General features: G+C 41.8%; 1 non-coding gene across 1 annotated transcript; it reads right to left on the bottom strand.

Moving 5' to 3' along the window:
• Positions 1 to 9,680: 9,680 nt before the first annotated feature.
• On the bottom strand, positions 9,681 to 9,752 carry TRNAC-GCA (transfer RNA cysteine (anticodon GCA)). Its single transcript has one exon. It is a non-coding gene; the product is annotated as a tRNA-Cys (tRNA).
• Between the last annotated feature and the right edge of the window lie 11,205 nt (positions 9,753 to 20,957).

The following is a 20,957-nucleotide window of genomic DNA, read 5'->3' as shown; positions in this document are numbered from 1 at the left end:
GTCAGCGAAGTAACATCTCTGCTTTTTGAGAACCACTTTCTTAATTCAAATGAAACAAGTAAAGTCACTGGTAACACTGGGATAATTTTGAAAGGCAAATATGTGGCGTGTTAATTAGCTATCATATATAGGCAAAAAACTGGAAAGCAGTTGTAAAACAACTATCAAAAATAGTCTATTAAAAAGCACTGGCATATACAGGCATCTGTGTAGCTCTGTTGCTCTGTCATGTCTGATTCTTTGGTATCCCATGGACTGTAACCCACCAGGCTCCTCTGTCCATGGGATTTCTCAGGCAAGAATATTAGGGTGGGAAATCATTTCCTCCTCCAGGGGATCTTCCTGACCCAAGAATTGAACCCAAGGAATTGACCCAGGAATTGACCAAGGAATTGACCCAGGAATCGAACCCAAGTTGTAAGACAACTTCAGCATTGGCAGGTGAGTCATTTACCACTAATACCATCTGGGAAGTTCATATACAAACATATCTCATTTTTCTGCACTTCACAGATGCTGCATTTTTTACAAGTTGAAGGTTTGCTGGAAACACTTTGTCAAGTGATTCTGTTAACACCGTTTCTCCAACAGCGTTTGCTCACTTCATATCTACTCGATATCATTCTTGTTTTATTTATTTATTCTGTTTTTGCCAGTGTCACATCTTAGTTGGGGCTCACGGGCCCAGTAGTTGCCATATGGGAATGTGGAATCTCAGTTTCTTGACCAGGGATCCAACCCATGTTCCCTGCATTGGCAGATGGATTCTTAACCACAGGACGACCAGAAAGTCCCTAGTCTATGACACTTTTAGTAATTCTAGTGATGTTTTGAACTTTTCATTATTATCATTATTATTATATTATTGTTCAGTTGGTAAATTTTGTCCAACTCTTTGAGATCTCATGGACTGCAGCATACCAGGCTTCCCTGTCCTTCACTATCCCCCAGAGTCTGCTGAAACTCATGTCCATTGAGTTGGTGATGCCATCCAACCATCTCGTCCTCTGTCATCCCCTCTCCTCCTGCCTTCAATCTTTCCCAGCATCAGGTCTTTTCCAATGAGTCGGCTCTTCATATAAAGTGGCCCAAGTATTGGTGCTTCAGTATCAGTCCTTCCAAGGAATATTCAAGGTTGATTTCCTTTAGGATTGACTGGTTTGATCTCCTTGCAGTCCAAGGGACTCTCAAGAGTCTTGTCCAGCACCATAGTTCAGAAGCATCAATTATCTGGCACTCAGCCTTCTCTATGGTCCAACTCTCACATCCATACATGACTACTGGAAAAACCATAGCTTTGACTAGACGGAACTTTGTTGGCAAAGTAATGTCTCTGCTTTTTAATATGCTAAGTTGGTCATAGCTTTTCTTCCAAGGAGAAAGCATCTTTTTATTTCATGGCTGCAGTCACTGTCTGCAGTGATTTTGGAGCCCAAGAAAATGAAATCTGCCACTGTTTCCATATGCTGGGATATATTGTGAGGAAAAGTGAAAAAGTGAAAGCTAATCACTCAGTCATGTCGGACTCTTTGTGACCCGGTGGACTATAGCCCACCAGGCTCCTCTCTCCATGGAACTCTCCAGGCAAGAGTACTGGAGTGGGTTGCCATTTCCTTCTCCAGGGGATCTTCCTGACCCAGGGATTGAACCCAGGTCTCCTGCATTGCAGGTAGATTCTTTACCATTTGAGCCACCAAGGAAGCCCATATTGTGAAGCATTAATTCATATTCCTACAACCACCCCATTGCATCCATCCCATTCATGCTGCTGGACAAGAGGATTTCAGGGACTGTGTTCCATGTATGTGTCATTGCAATTCTCTCAAAGAACTAAGAGGCCTTATTTTAGCTTTGGATTTAAAAAATGTTCCTTTTCCCTGTTATCATCACCCACACCCCACCATTTCTTATCCCCAGAGTAGGTAAAAACCTCTCTGTCTGGGAAGGAAGAGAGAAAAGATGCAAAGCCATTTAAAAACATCAGTCAAAAAAATAATGTCTTAGTCACAGGAAACAATTTGCAGGGATGCAGACCATCTTTATCCACAGCTAAAAAAAAGACAGAGAGAAAGAGGAACAGAAGGAGAAAGAGGAGGGAGAAAAGAAGGAAAAGGAGAAAAAGGACAGATCTTAATCCTTTCTGGTGGGACACTAACAGGCCTGGCAAGAGCAAATGAGCTTTCCATCAACTCCCCCAGCAGCATGCAAGTTGCTCTTATATCCAAGCACTCTAGAATAACACAGAAAAGGGATATAGAAAATTGGAGAAACAAGGATCAAATTAAGAAAATCTGTGAGAGTGGGTTGACCTCAGAAGAATAGCCTCACACTTGAGATTTTCTCAAAAGATGACCAGAAATCGACTTCCTTCCTGGAATTGATGTTATTTTCGCACATCTTTGGCTATCTGGAAATTTAAAGTTGCCCAGCACTCAGTGTTTTGACTCTATAAAAATGGCAACATCCTCTTTAAAGTGAAGGATCAAACAGCATGCTTGTTCATTCGCTCTTTCCGTCCCCATAGCTCCTTTCTCTACTGGTTTCCATTCCTTTCTTCTCTCTCCACACCAACTATTCTTATCTCCCCCTTTTTCTCCTAGTTCCTGATTTCAGTCATATCTGGTATATAAGAACTCTCTGGACTCATCTCTTACTTGGGTAAGAAACAGTTCCACCCGTCATTCTCCTCTTTGTCGCGATGTATTTTAGAATTTTTGTTGGACATATTTATTGCTCATTTTTTCTGTATCTTTAGAAAGAAGGCAGAGTAGGATCATTAGAATCACAAGACCTACTTTCCAGCCCCACACTCCTATTTCCTAAATACCTGGGAAAATCACTTCGTTTTTAGCCATTAGTCTCTTCATCTGCAAAATGAATGAGTTAGGCCAAATTTCCATCAAGGTTCCTTCCAGTTTTAACATACCATAATTTTCAGCAGGAAAAGACCCATATCTAAATTCAGTTATTCAGGAGAAAAGAATTAATTTTGTTCTAGGCACCAGAAAGATTATTTCATGTTATGAGAAGAAATAATATAAAATGTTCAAAGCAAATATTCATTCAGAAGCACTACAACTAAAAATATATTTTTCTTTGTTGTCTTCTGTCTCACTTTCTCACTCTCCTCTAATGCATTAATTTCTCAACTGGTGGATTTTTTTTTCATGTTTTCTTTCCCCTTTCTGGCTTATAAAACAGGAAGCTGGTTCAGCTTACGTTCAAACCTTGTCTCCTCCACTACACTCCTATATCTCCCTGCTCTCTTCTCTTAAACATCCCCTGATGCCACGCACTGTCTTCACTTTCCACCTCATTTCTTCCTTTCTGCCTTACAGTGCCACTGTCTAATCATCTGTCTCTCCACTGGTTTCCATGTAAACTTCAAATAAGGACAGCTGTTTCTCATTTGTGTTTTTGTCTTTAGTCCCAACTATGCACTGAATAACTCGTGGTCAAATTAATTAACCTTAACAATTGAGGTATCAAGCTACAAAAGAGATATGGGGGATCTTATATGTGTTTTGCTAAATAAAAGAACCACTCCAAAAAAGGCTTTATACTATATAATTTCATCCATAGGATATTCTGGAAAAGGCCAAAACTATGAAGACAGTAAAAAGTTCAATACTTGGCCAGGGGATGAGAAGGAGAGGGTAAAAAAGAAGTAGGTGTGGCAGTGGGAATTTTTAGGTCAATGAAGCCAAATCTATATGCTATTTGTTTGATGGATACTTGTTATTATTCATTCTAGTAAACTCTCAAAACTGTATAACACAGAATAAACTCTAATGTCAATTATGGATCTTCAGTTAAAAATGATTCACACAAAGTGTGTGTGTGTTCTCAGTCAATCAGCTGTGTTGGACACTGTGACTCCATGGACTGTAGCCTGCCAGGCTCTTCTGTCCATGGGATTTCCCAGGCAAGAATGCTGGAGAGGATTGCCACTTCCCAACCCAGGGATGGAACCCACGTTTCCTGCATTGGCAGGTGGATTCTTTACTGCTGATTCACCTGGGAAGCCCCACGTAGATATGTAGAACAGCTTTAGTCATGATCACCAGAACCTAGGAGCAGCCAAGATGTACTTCAGCAGGAGAATGGATGAATAAACTGTGGTACCTCCAGATGATGCAAGGTTACTTAACACTAAAAAGAAATGAGCTGTCAAGCTATGAGTAGACAAGCAGGAAAAGTATAATAAATGCGTGTTTCTAAGTGAAAAATTACGTACTGCTTGATTCAACTGCATGACATTCTAGGAAAGATAAAACTTTGGAGGCAGTAAAAGAATCATTGGTTATTAGGGGTTGGGGGAAAGGAGAGGTGAAGAAGTGGAACCCAGAGGACTTTTCAGAGCAGTGACACTAGTCTATATCTTACAAAAGTGGAGGTATATCATTTGTGGGCTTCCCAGTTGGCTCTAGTGGTTAAAAAAAAAAAAAAAATCCACCTGCCAATGTAAAAGATGCGGGTTCAATCCCTGGGTCAAGGCATGGAGGAAGGCATGGCAACCTACTCCAGTATTCTTGCCTGGAGGGTCCCTTGGACAGAGGGACCTGGCAGACTGCAGTCCACAGGGTTGTAAAGAGTCAAGACATAGCTGAAGCAACCTAGCACGCCTGTACGTATCATTTATCCATTGTCAAAGCCCATAGGATATATGAAAACAAGAGTGAGCCCCAATGTAAGCCATGGACTTAGGATTACAGTGAAATATCAGTGTGGTTCAGCCATTGTGAAAATGTAAAACCCCCACTCTGGCTTTGGATTTTGACAGTAGGGGAGGTTATGCATATGTGGACACTGGGAATTTATTGGCAATCTCTGCACCTCTCGCTCAATTTTGTGGTGAGCCCAGAATTGCCCTAAACAAGAAAGTCTACTTAAGAAAAAAGAATAAGCCCACATCAGACTCTCCAGATCACTTAGTTTAGTCCACAAAACGAACATCCTGGATACGCTCTCAAAGTTCACGCTGGCATTAGAACTAGATGCTAGGCCTCCTACTTTCAAGCCCAAGGAGTTTTTCTATAGCTGACTTGGCATTCAGGTCTTGTTTGCCTTTGAATTCTTTCTGTATTCAGTAGCTTTCCCCCTTTTTTTCATAGCTTTTGTCTGCAACCTGGGTATCATCTATATCATTTTCTTGTCTGGGTCACTAATTAGCAATTGATTTCTGAAAACTCAGCTCATCATCAATAAGTGCTGTTACGAAGTAGTCAGTTAGGGAAAAAAAAAGTCTCCCAGAGATTTATGGAGTTATTAAGTCTCACATCTAGCCTTGACGAACTCATACATTAAGACCTCATGTCCCAGGAGGATTATCTGTGATGACACAGGCAAGAGGTGAACCTACTCAGCTCAGTCGGGGAGTTCAGCATCAGGCTTGTGAATCCATCTTCCCTGGACCAAGTGCTGTCACAGTGGGCTGACTTATGCCCTAATTAGGTGCCCCTCTCTCGCAAACTCTACAGTTTAATAGGCATCACATTTGCCTCAGGTCTAATGTCCATTTTTAAACTGACTGGCATGCCATTAGCTCTCGGGTTTGGGGGACTTGTTTCTTCCCAGGAAGGGAGCTTGGCAGATTCATCCATCGACCTGCTCTTGCCCAATGCATTAAGGAGAGCTTCTTCTTCAATCTTGTCTTCCCACGAAGGCGGGAGCACTTCGTTCCCCTAGCAAAATTTATTTTATGAAACTGCATTCCTCACCCACATAAACCCACCTCCGCATGCACCCCTGCCTTCATGTTCCTCCTCTCTGAAGCCCTCTCCAACTGGCAATGAAAGGAAATTCAGACAAGGAGCTGTGGTCTCTTGAAGGCCAAAGGCGATTCCTCAGCCAAGTTCTGATGATTACAAAAATTCACTGTGCGAGGCAGCAAGGAAGGTTTATGTTGATCAGATAACAGGGACTTCAAATGCCTCCTGATGACATACGCCAGGCCAAAAACCAACACAATAAGCTCACAGCCTGGGTTCAAGCCGCAGCCTCAAATGTATTCATTTTAAATCAGGATACATTGATTCCCTGCCTCTCTCTTTCTCTGTCTCTCTCTCTCTCTCCCTGCAAGCCTATGAGAGAGTAGCTAACACAAAGACAATGTATAAATAGTTGGTTTAAAGAAAGAGACAACCTGTAGGCTGTTTTCTCTGGCCAGGTAATAGTTCAATAAAACAGTGAGAATAGAATTTTTGAGGAAATATCATTGAATAGGCTATAATGGTTATTGGTTAAGATGGTATAGAAAAACAATCATCTATTAAGATCTCAAATACATGCTGGAGGAAGACAACCCCAACTACTAAAAATCATATTTTAAAAGAATATTTATAAGACCATGATGAGATGCCACTATACCTTTAACAGAAGTACTCAAATAAAAAGTAGTGATAATACCAAATGCTTATGAGGATGTGACATAACTCTACCTCTAAAATCTTGCTGGTGAAATGCAAAATGGTACATCCTTACCCCATATGCCTTGGCACATTCTTAAACTCATCAGTTTCTTAAAATGACCTGATAGTTTCTTTAAAGAAAAAAGCTAAACTAAGCATATATTCATCTTGTGACCCAATAATCACACTCCTGAGAATATCCCAGAGAAGTGAAAACTTAGGAGCACAGAAAAACTGGGACAGGATTTTTCGTAGCAGCTTTATTTGCAACAGCAAACAGGCAGAAGCTACTCAAATGTACTTCAACAGGTGAAGGGCTAAACAAACTAATACAGCCACACCTTGAAATCCTACTCAGCATTTAGAAGACGGAACTTGAAACATGCAACGATTTGGATGAATCTCAGGGCATTCTGCCCAGCTGGAAAACAAGTCAACCTCAAAAGGTCACATACTAAATGATTGTATTCATATAACTTTCTCAAAATGACAATGCAATAGAGAAGAAAAACAAACTCGCATTAGCAGGAGTAAGAAATGGTGGAGGTCAGAGAGGCTTAACTCTAAAAGGGTAGCACATTTACAGTGATGGGATAGTTTTGTATTTTGTGAAGGTGATTACACAAATCTGTAACATGGGATGAAATGACATACACACGTTGTACCAATGTCAGTTTCCTGATATTTCCCCTGCACTGCAGTTATGTAAGATATTACCAATGCAGAAACTGAATGAATGGCACATGGACTTCTCTTTACCTCTGTGAGTAAATGATTATTTCAAAATATAAATGTTTAAAATAATAATCATTAACAAGAGAATGCTTGTTAAAGCAGAACAGTTAATACATATACAGAAAATCGATGCATACTTCAGTTCAGTTCAGTCGCTCAGTCATGTCCGATATACTACCCCAAAAAAGTGGGGATTTTTACTTTTAAAAAAATTTAAAAGCAAAACACCTCTCTTGATATGTTTCTATGCTTAGTGATTGTGCTTGGGTATCAGAGATTAAATATTATGCTTGCTTTCTTTACATAGTTTCTACATTGAATTCATATGAAATCTGTAATCCATTTCCCAAATTCTGCTTTCTTGTGCTCCACCAAAAGAGCAAAACTTTAAAAATAGTAAATTATACATACTTTACTAAAATGAAATGATCCAGAAGTTGTTCTTGGAAGAAAATTGTAGAAGTACAAGTCCTCCCCCAAGAGGACCAAATAGTTCCCCAAATGAAAATCAAGCAGAATCTCATAGGAACTCTATTTATGTGTGATATTTTCTAATACTCTACAGACCCAGAATTGATAAGACAACCAAATAGCATGCATGCTTATAATACTAAGCCATATATGCTAATTTTGTAACTATTAAAGCCATGGTAATTTAATTGCAATATATTTCCCTACCTCATCAAGGTATCAATCACAGAGGATATCCTACTCTTTATGTTTATTATAAATCATCCTTTATTGCCACTGGAAGACGACCAACCATGTAGTAGTAACTGGTAAATCAACCTCAGATAAACATAAACACTAAAGTCTTTTTTGAACTGTCTTATATTTGGTAATTACTATGATGCTGTCCCCTTCATGGATCACAGCCTTGTTGTGGCGAAGGGACTTGCGTAACTCAATGAGCCTATGAGCCATGCTGTGCGGGGCCACCCAGGACAGATGGGTCATTGTGAAGAGTTCTGACAAAACGTGGTCCACCGAGAAGGAAATGGCAAATCAGTATTCTTACTGCGGGAACCCCACGAACCGTATGAAAAGGCAAGAAGATATGATATTGGAAGATGACCCACCAGGGTGGAAGGTCTCCAATATGCTACTGGGGAAGAGCAAAGGGCAATTACTATTAGCTCCAGAAAAAAGGAAGCGACTGGGCCAAAGTGAAAATGTCGCCCAGCTGTGGATGTGTCTGGTGGTGAAAGTAAAGTTCAGTGCTGTAAAGAGCAATATTGCACAGGAACCCAGAATGTTAGGTTCATGAATCAAGAAAAATTGGATGTGGCCAAGCAGGAGATGGCAAGAGTGAGCATCGACAGCTTAGGAGTAAGTGAACTGAAATAGATGGGAATGGACAAATTTTATTTAGATGACCACATATCTAATACTGTGGGCAAGAATCCCTTAGGAGAAATGGAGTAGTCCCCATAGTCAACAAAAGAGTCTGAGGCAGTACTTGGGTGCAATCTCAAAAATAACAGAGTGATCTTGGTTCATTTCCAGGGCAAACCATTCAGCGTCACAGTAATCCAAGTCTATGCCCCAACCACGAATGCCTAAGAAACTAAAGTTGACCAGGTCTGTGAAGACCTACAATACCTGGAACTAACACTCAAAAAAGGTTTTCTTTTTATCATAGGAGATTGGACTGCAAAAGTAGGGAGTGGAGAGATACCCAGAATAACAGGCAACTTTGGCCTGGAGTACAAAATGAAGCAGGGCAAAGACTAACAGAATTTTGTCAAAAGAACACACTGGCCATAGCAAACACCCCTTTCCAATGACACAAGAGACAACTTTACATGTGGACATCACCAGACAGTCAATACCAAAATCAGATTGATTATGTTCTTTGCAGCCAGAGAGGGAGAAGCTCTAAACAGTCAGCAAAAACAAGACCTGGATGGAGCTGACTGTGGCTCCAATCACCAGCTCCTTATTGTAAAATTCAGGCTTAAATGAGAGAAAGTAGGGAAACCACTAGGCCACTCATATATGACTCAACTCCCTTAGAATTATACAGTAGAGGTAATGAATAGATTCAAGGGATTAGATCTGATGGACAGAGTGCCTGAAGAACTATGGATGGAGCTTTGTAACACTGTATAGGAGGCAGAGATCAAAACTACCCCAATGAAAAAGAAATGCCAGAAGGCAAAGTGGTTGTCTGAGGGGGTTTACAAATAGCTGAGAAAAAAGAGAAGCAAAAGGCAAGGGAGAAAGGGAAAAAAATACCCAACTGAATGCAGAGTTCTAGAGAATAACAAGGAGAGATAAGAAGGCCTTCTTGAATGAACAATGCAAAGAAATGGAAGGAAACAACAGAATGGGAAAGATCTCTTCAAGAAAATGAGATATCAAGGGAAATTTTCATGCAAGGATGGGCAAGAAAAAGGCAGAAATGATAGAGAAGTGACGATGCTCAGTCGTGTACAACTCTTTGTGACCCCATGGACCCTCAGGCACCTCCAGCCATGGCATTTTCCAGGCAAGAGTACTGCAGTGGGTTGCCATTTCCTCCTCCAGGAAATCTTCCCAACCTGGGGATCGAACCCAGGTCTCCTGCATTGCAGGTAGACGCTTTACCCTCTGAGCCAGCCAGGAAGCCACCTGCTTTTCAACAAAAGCAGAAAATATTAAGAAGAGGTGATAAGAATACACAGAAGAAATATAAAAGAAAAAAAAAGTCTTAATGACCCAAATAACTATGATGGTGTGGTCACTCACGTAGAGCCAGACATCCTGGAATGTGAAGTCAAGTGGGCCTTAGAAAGCATTACTACAAGCAAAGCTAGTGGAGGTAAAGGAATTCCAGCTGAGCTATTTCAAATCCTAAAAGATGATGCTGTGAATGTGCTGTACTCAATATGTCAGCAAATTTGGAAAACTCAGCAGTGGCCACAGGACTGGAAAAGATCAGTTTTCATTCCAATCCCAAAGAAAGGCAATGCTAGAGAATGTTCAAACTACTGTACAGTTACACTCATTTCACATGCTAGCAATGTAATGCTCAAAATTCTTCATGCTAAGCTTATGTAGTCTGTGAACTGAGAACTTCCAGATGTACAAGCTGGGCTTCAAAGAGGCAAAAGAACCAAAGATCAAACTGTCAACATCTGTTGGATCATAGAGAAAGCAAAGGAATTCTGGAAAAACAACACTATTGCTTCATTGACTATGCTAAAACTTTTGACAGTGTGGGTCACAACAAACTGGGAATTCTTAAATTCTTAGAGATGGAAATACCAGACCACTTATACCTGTCTCCTGAGAAATCCATATACAAGTCAAGAGGCAACAATTAGACCTGGATATGGAGCAACTGACTGGCTCAACATTGGAAAGAAGTACAATAAGGTTGTATATTGTCATCCTGCTTTTTTTTTAACTTATATGCAGAGTACATCATGAGAAATACTAGGCTGGATGAATCACAACCTGGACTCAAGATTGATGGGGGAAATATTAACAACCTCAGATATGCAGATGATACCACTCTAATGGTAAGAAGTGAAAATAAAGAGCATCTTGATGAGGGTGAAAGAGGAAAATGGAAAAGCTGACTTAAAACTCAGCATTCAGAAAACTCAGATCATGACACCCAGTCCCACCACTTCATGGCAAATAGAAGGTGAAAAATGGACAGATTTCATTTTCTTGGGCTCCAAAATCACTGAGGATTGTAACTGCAGCCATGAAATTAAAAGATGCTTGCTCCTTGGAAGAAAATCTATGACAAATCCAGACAGCATATTCAAAAGCAGAGACTTCACTTTGCCAACAAAGGTTTGTATAGTCAAGGCTATGATTTTTTTCCAGTAGCCATGTTCAGGTGAGAGTTGAACTATAAAGAAGGCTGAGTGCCAAATAATTGATGCTTTCAAATTGTGGTGCTGGAGAAGACTCTTCATAGTCCTTTGGACTGCAAGGAGATCAAACCAGTTAATCCTATAGGAAATCAACCATGGGTAGTCATTGGAAGAACTGATGCTGAAACTGAAGCTCCAATACTTTGACCACGAGATGCAAAGAGCTGACTCATTGGAAAAGACCCTAATGCTGGGAAAAATTGAAGGCAGGAGGCAAAGGCAGTGGCAGAGGATGAGACAGTTAGATAAAATCACTAACTCAATGGACATGAATCTGAGCAAACTCCAGGAAATAGTGGAGGACAGAGGAACATAGCATGCAGTAGTTTGTAGGCTTTCAGAGTCAGACATGACTTAGCAGCTGAACAACAACAATGACACTTAGTCTAATTCACGCTTCCATTGTGAGCTTCTCTGTTTTTATACAGAACAAATAATTTATTCATAGTCTCTATATTTAATGCTTAATGTTTTCTCCTTGGATAATCTACATCTGTGAACTTATTTTTGTTAAGTATTTCTAAAGTAGATTCCACACATCTCCAGGATGAGTTTAATGACAGGAGATAACTGAGGTTTATGATTTTCCCCAGCTATTTATGAAAACAAAGACCAGCCTATTTATTATTCAGATGTAAAACTTCTATTCATCAAAAAGGCATTGATTTCACATTTTCAGCTAAAAGAATCCTGCATTATTTTAAGTCCTGAAACAAACGCCATCCAAATTGGAATTTCAAGATAGGCTCACAGTCAAAAGGGCTATAGCCTGAAGTTGAAATTCAAATGAACGCTTAGTTTCTTCTCATTTTCTTTCAGCTTGAATAAGTAGAATGTGAGAGAGAAAAACACATACACAAGTACAAATAAAATAAAATTTTCTCAAAGCATCCGCCATTCAAAGGAAAATCCTGCCCACTGTTGTGGCAGAAATAGAAACAGACTTAAACATGAGCATCCGAGTTGAAAGAACCAAATAAACATGCACATAGATACAGGTGGAGTGCTGCAGAGCCAAACCACAGGTGCGCGCAGACGGAGAAGCCCTCTTCCCAGGATGCCCACGGCTGAACGACTGGGCAGGCACAGGGCCAGACCAGCAACCTCTCAGCTTCAGGGTACGGCCTCTGTTCACAGCTGAATTCCTCCAGTCTGCCCTGTGGTACCCCAGTGCAGAGAGGCCCAAGCTCTTGATGCCACTCACACAAGTCTACACTCTTGCCTTCAGAGTCCAGCTGAACTCTGGGGAATTTTCAAAATTCCTGATTCACACATCCCAATTTACAGAAATGGGCAAAATGAGAATGGGTACCTAGATTAGTTTGCTGGGCTTCCCAGGTGGCACAGTGGTAAAGCATCTGCCTGCCAATGCAGGAGACGTGGGTTTGATCCCTGGGTCAGGAAGATCCCCTGGAGAAGGGAATGCACTCCATTGCCTGGGAAATCCCTTGGAGGGAGGAGCCTGCTGGGCTACAGTTCTTGGGGTTGCAAGAGCCAGACATGACTTAGCAACTGAGCCGCAACAACAGCAACATATTAGTGTGTTAGGTCTGCCGTAACAAATATCACAGACTGGACGCCTCAAACAACACAACTTTCTTTTCTCACAGTCATCGGTTCTCACAGTCCAGGTGTCAGGAGAGTTGGTTCTTCCTGAAGTCTCTCTCCTTGGCCTTTCTCTCCGTGTACCTTCACACGGTCTTCTCTCTGCAACTCTCTGTGTCTTAATCTTCTCTTTTTATAGGAACACCAGTCATAGCGGATTAGAGCCCACCCCGGTGACTCTGTTTTAATTACTTCCCAAATTCCATCTGTAAGTACAGTCACGTGCTGAAGTTCTAGGGCTGAGACTTCAACAGATGCATTCTGCCCTTAACAATATCTCACTCCTCAGCTGGAGGCTTGACAAACTGCAGAAATTCTTACTTCCCTGGAGAAGAATACAGTGGAATTGTTCTCTGGAGTGTTTGACGTGGATGTGGTAGAATTCAGGGGTGTTTGTTGAACATGTCTGATGCCTGCTTCCCACTGGAGAAGGTAGAAGATGGAGATGCTGGTAGGAGAGAGGAGAAGAACATCAGAGACAGCCTGAGTTTGGAATGGCAAGGAGCCATGCATTTCCCATGGGTTCAGTGAACACTAGAAGGTAGCCAGGCTTGCACCGCCTTGATGGGATGCAAGTGGATATGCATATAATGCAGGGCAGAAGGTGGTAGGCAGAAGGTGGGAAGAAGCCAACTGAGGAGTGAATTTCCTGCCACACCATTTAAACCCCACGTGATACACACAGCAGATCACTCAGCAGCCCACAGATAAGCCAGAACATGGAGGCCAGCCACACAAATCAATAACAACCAGGGGAACCTGACAAATAATGTGAACTAAGTAAAAATGCTTTTCTCCATTTCATTCTAACCCCTTCTTTCCCATGTTACAATCCAGGATGAGTGACTTGCAGGAGGTACGAAGAAGTGAAAGGAGTATAAGAAGGAAGGGCTGCACCCCTTTCTTAGATGATAGTTCAAACCTGAGCCAGGGGAAAGGAGAGAAGCTCAGACTTGGATATGAAGCTGAGGTTTCCGTTAAGACTGGACTGGACCGTTTAATAAGTGATAGTAAAATGGGACTTTTCTAATGAGGCAAAAGGACAAAAGAGCTGTGAGATCTTGCCCAGACTTCATCCAGAAATAAGGGGAGAGGATTGGACAGAACATGTTCAAATACAATAGATGAATGAAAATAAAGTTGTTCCTTATTTCCCTTCTTGTTGAGTTCAGCTCATTCAACAGACCAACAGTATTTCATCTTCTCCGACACAGATTGTTGGAAAAATATTCTGAACTAGCTTCTTTGCCAGAAACCTTTCAAGTTACACCATACTCAAATCCATATTTTTAGACACCATTTTTCTGTCCCATTATTCCTCTCTCCAAACTTCTCCATTGACTCTGTGATCTAAAGGATAAAGCCCAGGATTTTCTATTTGACCATAAAAGCCCTCTCTGCTAATCCACATTTCCAGATGTTTGATGCTTCTTTCTCAGGGAACACTACATTCTAATCTTAGAGGTTGGAAGGGCTATCTCAATAGTTTCTCAGGGGTCCTCCCATCATGCCCTGCAGACAGTTTGAAATGAAAATTGTGTCTCAATGATTTGGGATCTGGGAACCCAAAGCATCGACTCCTTCACTCAACTATAAACAGCAGCCAATGTGGGCTGCCGCACGTGAGAGTCTATGGCTCTCCCTTGACCCAGGTTCCTTAAAGAGCCCATGTTAGCACTCAATGGGGTTCCATTATCTTTATATCTGACATTTTCCATTTTGTGAGATTGTATATCTTTATCTGATAATAGTGGCTCAGCTGGTAAAGAACAGGTCTGCCAATGTAGGAAATGCAAGGGTTCAATCCTTGGGTTGGGAAGATCTCCAGGAAAAGGAAGTAGCAACCAACTTCAGTATTCTTGCCTAGGAAATTCCATGGACAGAGGAGACTGGCAGGCTACAGTCCCTGGGGTCACAAAGAGTCAGACACAACTGAGTGTGCATGCACACACACACACACACACACATACACACACACCCGGATCATGAGGGCTCTTCTGTGTTTCGAACCTTACATAAGAACCTAGGGTCTAACTTTTCACATTTCTCCTGGTCTTCCTTGGTACTAGGTAAGACAAAACAAAAAACAAAGAAGAGAGAAGATAGAGAAGATAATATAGGCCTTTTTAAATGACTCTGAGTCTCTGAAACTCATGGTCCCCTCCCATGGGGGGGAAAGGAAGACCTCCATGAATAAGCATGATCATCTACCCCTTGAAGAGATGAACCTACATCAAATATGGACCACCAAGAGTTCAGTGTGCTTAGGAAACTCTTGCCAGGTTTTGAGCCATAAGTAACAAAGTCTCTGCAGAATTTTCTTGGACTTGAATGTTTTCTTACAACCAATAACACATTTAAAGGGCAATAGCTCTTATTCTTTATCAATCAAGAAAACATATTTGCAAAATCTGGAATCTAGTCTACAGTTAGAATCCACATTTTTCTTTTTGATCCTTTTATTTCTTTCTTAAGAATTATTTTATTGTTACCATGCAAGCTTGTGCCTGAACTACAGCCTTTAATAAAGCCATGACAGTTTTATTTCACAGATGCCTCATGATCATATTAACCTCCCCTCGGTGGATTTATTAATGGTGCATTCTGCCCACACTCCCTTTGGTATGGCTTCCAAGGAGAGAATCAGAAGGCTTCTCGGGAAGGGAAGGACATGTTTATAGCCGGACCCATGGGAGTGTTTGCATAATTACTGGAATGATTAAGGAGGTGTTTTTGGACATAGACAAGCGTACCAAGTTTTAATACATTTCGTGACAATGCATAAGGCGAGAGCATGCTGTACCTGATACCAGACCCTGCCAGTCGCCAAAATAAATAAATATGTGCAGACTCTGGAATGAATTTTGTCATGCTTATAAACAGAAACTTCAAGGGGAAATGAGCTTTGATTCTTGACAGGAGAATTGTTTGTGATCTGAACGAGGACAGCTGTATGAAAAAGGTACCAGAGAGCCAGAGGACACAAAGTCTTAGATGGTTTTCTCTAATCCCATGCTGTAAAGACAGCTTAATGGGAGGGAGCTGGTAGCAGAGGGAGCCTTGATTAATTCTGAGATTGGAGTTAAACCTTTTCTAATTTGACTCACCCATATTTAATCTTGTAACTGTGCATCCTTAATCAAAACTCAGAGGGAATCTTTAATCTTGTGTGTATAAAACAGAAGATGATTAGAGACCTATGACCTGCCTGTGCTTCCCAGCTGCTGCTTTCTTGTCTCTTTTCTGGGTACTTTCTACTGCTCTTTGTATCTCCCAGCAGCCCTAGTTAGAGAAAACTGGTATTCTGGAATGTTAGAAGAATGAATATGACGAACATAAAAAGTCTTGTATTCAATCTGTCACCTATTCACTCATTAATGCTTCTTTTCCTTCAGTGGGCAAAGAGCATGTATTATGTGGCAGACCTTGTTTTACATATGACTACAGAGCATAAACAAGACCATCACATCTACTTTTACAGACCACGCCTTCAGTTCAGTTCAGTCGCTCAGTCCTGTCCAACTCTTTGCGACCCCATGGACTGCAGCATGCCAGGGTTCCCTGTCCATCACCAACTCCCAGAGCTTACTCAAACTCATGTCCATTGAGTCAGTGATGCCATCCAACCATCTCATCCTCTGTCATCCCCTTCTCCTCCTGCCTTCAATCTTTCCTAGCATCAGGGTCTTTTCCAAGAAGTCAGCTCTTCCCATCACGTGGACAAAGTACTGGTGTTTCAACTTCATCATCAGTCCTTCCAATGAATACTCAGGACAGATGTCCTTAAGGATGGACTGGTTGAATCTCTTTGCTGTCCAAGGGACTCTCAAGAGTCTTCTCCAACACCACAGTTCAAAAGCGTCAGTTCTTCAGCACTTAGCTTTCTTTATAGTCCAACTCTCACATCCATATATGACTACTGGAAAAACCATAGCTTTGACTAGACAGACCTTTGTTGGCAAAGTAATGTCTCTGCTTTTTAAAATGCTCTCTAGGTTGGTCATAATTTTCTTCCACGGACCAAGTGTCTTTTAATTTCATGCCTGCAGTCACCATCTACAGTGATTTTGGAGCCCAGAAAAATAAAGTTAGCCACTGTTTCCACTGTTTCCCCATCTATTTCCCATGAAGTGATGGGACCAGATTGCCTTGATCTTAATTTTCTGAATGTTGAGTTTTAAGCCAACTTTTTCACTCTCCTCCTTCACTTTCATCAAGAGGCTCTTTTGTTCTTCTTCGCTTTTTGCGATAACAGTGGTGTCATTTGCATATCTGAGGTTATTGATATTTCTCCCAGCAATCTTGATTCTAGCTTGTGTTTCATCCAGCCCAGCATTTCACATGATGTACTCTGAATATAAGTTAATTAGCAGGGTGACAATATACAGACTTGACATACTCTTTTCCTGATTCAGAACCAGTCTGTTGTTCCATGTCCAATTCTAACTGTTGCTTCTTGATCTGCATACACATTTCTCAGGAGGCAGGTCAGGTGGTCTGGTAGTCCCATCTCTTTCAGAATTTTCCACTGCTTATTATGATCCACACAGTCAAAGGCTTTGGCATAGTCAGTAAAGCAGAAGTAGATGTCTTTCTGGAACTCTCATGCTTTTTCCAGATGTTGGCAATTTGATCTTGGCAAATTTCCTCTGCCTTTCCTAAAACCAGCTTGAACATCTGGAATTTCACGGTTCATGTATTGCTGAAGCCTGGCTTGGAGAATTTTGAGCATTACTTTACTAGCGTGTGAGATGAGTGCAATTGTGTGGTAGTTTGAGCATTCTTTGGAACTGCCTTTCTTTGGGATTGGAATGAAAACGGACATTTTTCAGTCCTGTGGCCACTGCTGAGTTTTCCAAACTTGCTGGCATATTGAGTGCAGCACTTTCACAGCATCATCTTTCAGGATTTGAAATAGCTCAACTGGAATTCCATTACCTGCACTAGCTTTCTTTGTAGTGATGCTTTCTAAGGCCTCTTGACTTCACATTCCAGGATGTCTGGCTCTAGGTGAGTGATCACACCATCGTGATTATCTGGGTCATGAAGATCTTTTTTGTACGGTTCTTCTGTGTATTCTTGTCACCTCTTCTTAATATCTTCTGCTTCTGTTAGGTCTATACCATTTCTGTCCCTCATCAAACCCAACTTTGCATGACATGTTCCCTTGGTATCTCTAATTTTCTTGAAGAGATCTCTAGTCTTTCCTATTCTGTTGTTTTCCTCTATTTCTTTGCATTGATCACGGAGGAAGGCTTTCTTATCTCTCCTGGCTATTCTTCGGAACTCTGCATTCAAATGGGAATATCTTTCCTTTTCTCCTTTGCTTTTCACTTCTCTTCTTTTCACAGCTATTTATAAGGTCTCCTCAGACAACCATATTGCCTTTGTGCATTTCTTTTCCATGGGGATGGTCTTGATCCCTGTCTCCTGTGCAGTGTCATGAACCTCCGTCCATAGTTCATCAGGCTCTCTGTCTATCAGATCTAGTTCCTTAAATCTATTTCTCACTTCCACTGTATAGTCATAAGGGATTAGATTTAGGTCATACCTGAATGGTCTAGTGGTTTTCCCTACTTTCTTCAGTTTAAGTCTGAATTTGGCAATAAGGAGTTCATGATCTGAGCCACAGTCAGCTCCTGGTCTTGTTTTTGCTGTCTGTATAGAGCTTCTCCATCTTTGGCTGCAAAGAATATAATCAATCTGATTTCTATATTGACCATCTGGTGATGTCCATGAGTAGAGTCTTCTCTTGTGCTGTTGGAAGAGGGTGTTTGCTATGACCAGTCCCTTCTTTTGGCAAATTTCTGTTAGCCTTTGCCCTGCTTCATTCTGTACTCCAAAGCCAAATTTGCCTGTTACTCCAGGTATCTCTTGACTTCCTACTTTGGCATTCCAGTCATTATAATGAAAAGGATATCTTTTTTGTGTGTTAGTTCTAGAAGGTCTTGTAGGCCTTCATAGAACCATTCAACTTCAGCTTCTTCAGCATTACAGGTCGGGACATAGACTTGGATTACTGTAATATTGAATGGTTTGCCTTGGAAATGAACAGAGATCATTCTGTCAGTTTTGAGATTGCATCCAAGTACTGTATTTAGGACTCTTTGGTTGACTATGGTGGCTACTCCATTTCTTCTAAGGGATTCTGGCCCACAGTAGTAGACATAGTGGTCATCTGAGTTAAATTCACCCACTCCAGTCCATTTTAGTTCACTGATTCCTAAAATGTCAATGTTCACTCTTCCCATCTCCTGTTTGACCACTTCCAATTTGTCTTGATTCATGGACCTAACTTTCCAGGTTCCTATGCAATATTGCTCTTTACAGCATCAGACTTTACTTCCATCACCAGTAACATCCACAACTGGGTGTTGTTTTTACTTTGGCTCAGTCTTCTTTCTGGAGTTATTTCTCCACTGATCTCCAGGAGCATATTGGGCACCTACCAACCTGGGGAGTTCATCTTTCAATATTGTATCTTTTTGCCTTTCCAAACTGTTCATGACGTTCTCAAGAAAAGAATACTGAAGTGTTTGCCATTCCCTTCTCCAGTGGACCACATTTTGACAGCTCTCCACCATGACCTGTCCATCTTGGGTGGCCCTACACAGCATGGCTCAAAGGTAGACAATTCATTGAGTTAGACAATCCTGTGGTCCCTGTGGTCAGTCTGATTAGTTTTCTGTGGTTGTGGTTTACATTCTGTTGGTGGTCTGATAGATAAGGATAAGAAGCTTATGGAAGCTTCCTGTTGGGAAGAGACTGAGTGGGAAACTGGGTCTTGTTCTGATGGGCAGGGCCATGCTCAGTACATCTTTAATCCAATTTTCTGTTGATGGGTGGGGCTGTATTCCCTCCCTGTTGTTTGACCTGAGGCCAAACTATAGTGGAGATAATGAAGATAATGGCGACCTCCTTCAAAAGGCCCCAAGCAGTCACTGCTGCACTCAATGCCCCCAACACTGCAGTGGGCCACTGCTGACCCACACCTCCACTGGAGACCCCTCGACACTCACGGGCAAGTCTGGGTCCGTCTCTGTGGGGTCACCGCCCCTTTCTCCTGGGTCCTGGTGCACACATGGTTCTGTCTGTGCCCTCAAAGAGTCCATTTCCCTAGTCCTGTGTATGTTCTGGCGACTCTATTGTGGCGTTAATGGCAACCTCCTCCAAGAGGTCTTATGCCACACCCAGGTCTGCTGCACCCAGAGCCTCTGTCCCTGCGGCAGGCCACTGCTGCCCCTCACCTCTGCAGGAGATGCTCAGACACAGATCTGGCTCAGTCTCTGTTGGGTCTCTGGGTCCTGGTGCACACAAAGTTTGAGCTCTCCAAGTGTCTCTGGTGGGCATGGGGTTTGATTCCAAGTGTGACTTCTCCCCTCCTACCATCTTGCTGGGGATTCTTTGCCCTTGGACGTGAGGTATCTTTTTCTGGTGGGATCCAACATTCTCCTGTCAACAGTTGTTCAGCAGCAAGTTGTAATTTCGGAGTTCTCGCAGGAGAAGATGAGCGCATGTCCTTCTACCCTGCCATCTCCCTCTGTCACGGTACGAACCCCTTAGAACAGCTATATTGTTGTGCCACAGCTACAGAAATTTGGACAATAGCATCCACATGAACAATATAAAAGCACTCAGCCCGGCCTCCCAGTTCTGCCATGCATCCAGGCACATTCACCGCATGCTTCATGCTTAACAACGACGTTTTCATACATTCTTTGCTAAGTAACCAAATGCAAGTGATCTAGGAAAATAAATATGCTTCTAAGGATTAAATAATACTATTGGAAAATTCTTCTCACTCGGAGGACTGCAAAGTAGAAAGTGTTTACTGGAGAAATCCAGTCACACATCTGGTAAAATGTTTTTGGATGCTGGTAGAAAATGGATAATCAGGTGATAAAATTCAGCATTCCAGAGATTTCTCTGATAGCCCAGTGGTTAAGAATCTGACTTGTAATGGAGGGCATATGGGTTTGATCCCTGATTGGGGAAATAAGATCCCACACACCACAGAGCAACTCAATCCAAGTGCTGCATCCACTGAACCCAATTGCTTTGGAGCCTGCGGGTCACAACTAGAAACTCGGGCGACCCAAGGAAAGATCCCGCATGATGCAACTAAGGCCTGAGGCAGCCACATAAATAAATACTTTTTAAATTCACCATTCCAGCATCACAGGAGTTAATAACAAGGCAACGGCTTTAAGTGGTGTCTAAGATGGTTGGATGGCATCACTGATGCAAAGGACATGAACTTGAGCAAAGTTTGGGAGATGGTGAGGAGCAGGGAAGCCTGGCATGCTGCAGTCCAATGGGTGGTGAAGAGTTGGAG

The sequence above is a fragment of the Muntiacus reevesi genome, chromosome 21 (genome assembly GCF_963930625.1).
Source record: "Muntiacus reevesi chromosome 21, mMunRee1.1, whole genome shotgun sequence".
NCBI classification, from domain to species: Eukaryota; Metazoa; Chordata; class Mammalia; order Artiodactyla; family Cervidae; genus Muntiacus; species Muntiacus reevesi.
The sequence above is the reverse complement of the archived record's forward strand: the minus strand, read 5'-3'. Positions and strand labels throughout refer to the sequence as shown.